Source organism: Priapulus caudatus, unplaced genomic scaffold (genome assembly GCF_000485595.1).
Source record: "Priapulus caudatus unplaced genomic scaffold, Priapulus_caudatus-5.0.1 Scaffold123, whole genome shotgun sequence".
NCBI classification, from domain to species: Eukaryota; Metazoa; Priapulida; class Priapulimorpha; order Priapulimorphida; family Priapulidae; genus Priapulus; species Priapulus caudatus.
The window spans coordinates 369,000-372,386 of NW_014577184.1; positions in this window are offsets into that span (position 1 = coordinate 369,000).

The window sequence follows — 3,387 nt, forward strand, 5'->3', positions numbered from 1 at the left end:
TGTCATTATTAACTCCTGATATATATTTATGTGTGTGTGTGTGTGTGTGTGTGTGCGTGCGTGCGTGCGTGCGTGCATGCGTGCGTGCGTGCGTGCGTGCGTGTGTGTGTGCGCACGCGCGTGTGTATATTGAATAAAGTAATTGTTAGCCATTCCACAAGTTTGCGAGAACATAGTTTCATAGTAAGTGGAGTTATAGTTATAGTTATAGTGTTATAGTAGAGAATAATGCAAATACAATTCAACCAGGAAGAGTCTGGCCGCAAAAATCCACGATACAACAATTTGGAAATCACGGCTAGTGAGCAAACAAGAGAGTTTTGTGAGCATTGAAAATGTTTGAACGAGTTTTATCATAGATAGAAATTCTTTTGAAATGACAAAACATCCTTTCATTCATCGTAGTAGATGAGTACATGAGTAGTAATTACACGAGTACATATCTGAAATGGACAAAGTCCTATCAGTTAGAAACGAGCTATCGTTGGATGGGCCCATTTTATCTGGGCAAATTACGTACGGATCTCTTATTCACAAGAGATCAGCGGAATAATAAAATCACGGAAAGGGCCAACGCTATTGACGCTTTTCAATACTTGTCAAATCGATCAAAAATTCACCATTCAATGCTATTCAAAAACTCTCGGAGAATCTAAATCGGTGCACAGTTACAGATGTAACCACGTTACCGACGTTCACGCCCTGTTCACGGAGTAGGGCCCTACAGGCGGACAGGCGTGAATAATAGTAATATTGATATATACGATTACAACGTATCTACGAAGATAAAGAGAAACACCGGTCGACCCAGGGAACGCAGAGGGTTCACTTACGAGAAAAAACCTGTTTGATACGATTCACGAATCAGCGCAGTTTCTGTCGTATCATCTGTTCATATATTGATTCGGATTGTGAGGTGTATAGAGGGCCACAAACCGAACAAATTCCCAGCGAAAGGGGAATTTCATGTCTCACTTTAATTATGAAGAGGGGAATGGCTCAGCTCTCAGTTAACGTGCATGGTGCAGTGTAGCAAGGGTGGGGCGGGGTGGGGTGAGGTCGACATGAATGTTCCACGGATGACTACACGATAAATTACACTTATTTCTAAGTAATTTCGATGTATAAAGCGTTTATTTCATCCCCCCAAAAATATAGGATTTTCCAGCTACTATACGTTTGCGCCAACCACCGAGAGTTTACGGCCCTGCCATATCTCCGTGAGCCGCCTACTGCCGCGGTCTGACCGCACTGGCCAAGGTCAAGGCACACAGATAAATAGTAGTAGGCAATAAACTAGTACCGGTGTAGCATAGTAGTCATCCCTCTATAACAAACGCCCCCTTCTACATTGCGCACGGGCAATGCAAGTCAGATCTCCATGCGCATGCACAATGCGTCCTGCTAGACACGCCCGTGATCATAGAAATAATATAGATAACCATATATATCAGGAGTAGATAATAGGGAATAGGGGAGTAGTAGATAATAGGGGATAGAATGGGGGTTCCCTATTATCTACTCCTGATATATATAGATGGTTATCTATATTATTTCTATGCCCGTGATAATGTGGAACGTAGCGGTGGGGGGGGGACGTTACCACCACGGGGAGGATGTCTAGCATGATACACCGGCTGGGCAGTGTTACACTTCTTTGAACTTTTGCAGCTGGAAAATAGAACAGGACCGTAACCTATGAAGTGGGGCGAGCGATGCAGCTGCTTCCCCAGTTTAGGAAATGATAAAAATGAAGGCGTAATACACGTAAATAGGTTTAGCATAGATGTAAATTACCATGTGGTCGTCCTCCGCGCAAACCTCGTTTCAGACCTGACCCGAAACAGCATGCACGCTGACTCGATGCTGCTCCCTTTCTAATCATTACTCCTCCAATACATGAGAGATTTGTACCCCTCCACCAGGAGCTTTACCCTCCAAGGTCACGATCTTGTATTTTGGTAGTTAAGTTATACAGAATCTCCAGTTGCCTACAATGCACTCCTGGCAAAGGAAATACGAAAGGGGACCATTAGACTGCCCGAACTCTCTCGATAATTGCGGTAAAGGTCAACAGATGGCGCTACGGTGCATGTGCGGTTTTCGCGAGGCACATGATAAAGGAAGAACTAACTTCGTGGTTTTACGCTTAACTCGTAGGCTTTCCGCAATCATCCGATCTCGGCCTCCAAACGTATGTAAACAAAACTACCAATCCACCAAACCGCATGCAGCCAATAATTTCAGCATCGAAACAACCTTTAAAAATCCGCACCAACGCGTCATATACGCTTGTGAAATAATTGTGATTGGAAATGTTTATTCCTATCTCAACGCTGATTCGCTGACTGATTTGCATGCGTGGCAAGCTGAATGGGTGCTTGCGAGTTTAAAGAGTGCCGACAGTGGTCAAACGTTGTTGAGTGACGTAGGCAGCAGACTACCGGAACATCCGGTGTCAATCATCTCTGCGCACAGCCACCGTGATCACACGTCACCTAGTAACTTATACACGGGAAGCCGTACATAGACTTTGACACCGGAAACAGTACAGAAATATCGCGATGGGTGTGTTGCGTTTTTTCGACCTTCAGTGAGATTCGTGGTCGTTGTTTCTGAGTACTGCGCGCGCTTATATGTTAGCAATCATCGATTTGTTTAAAGATACAGGTTGATTTTCGAAGATGCCACATGCACACGATTGCGATCAGTCTCGCAAACATGAGCTATTAGACACATTTTTTAAATAAAACTAACGCAATGGGAAAAACTGGCCGAATAATTGGCCCGAAGAATTCTGACCGAAGCATCAGTGGTGTCAACGTATCAAATAATAGCGGTCCTTGCGTTTTGGGTGCTGCTTGCGCAGTATAGTATAGTAGTGCCATCTAGTGGCCGATAACGCATCACTGCCAACATCGCACAGGAACATGACACGAACACAGACCCTAAGTAGGTATCTGCTAACCATCATAAAATCTATATTTCTTTTAATAAATACATACTCTCAGTAGGAGCAGGTTAGTGCAATACAAACGACAGGTGCAAACGATGACCACGTGCACAATAATTCAAAAAGGCATTTCTCACTTACCTATAATGGTCCAAGCGGAGCGTGAAAAAAAGAAAATGCATACAGTTAGTAAGGCATGCGAAGAACAACTTTAAATAGTATGGAAAGTAATATAATTAACGCAATATTCACGCTATCACACTAGACACACCATGTTATAATTGTAATATGACGTGAATATTAATTAGGGTATTGCAATTCAAACTCTACCCATCTCACAGTGGGTTCTCACCAATTACATTCAAAACTGCATTTTCCTCTCCCCCTCCACCTATCTCACTTCAATGTCTCTCATGCGTTCTCTCCCCTCTGTC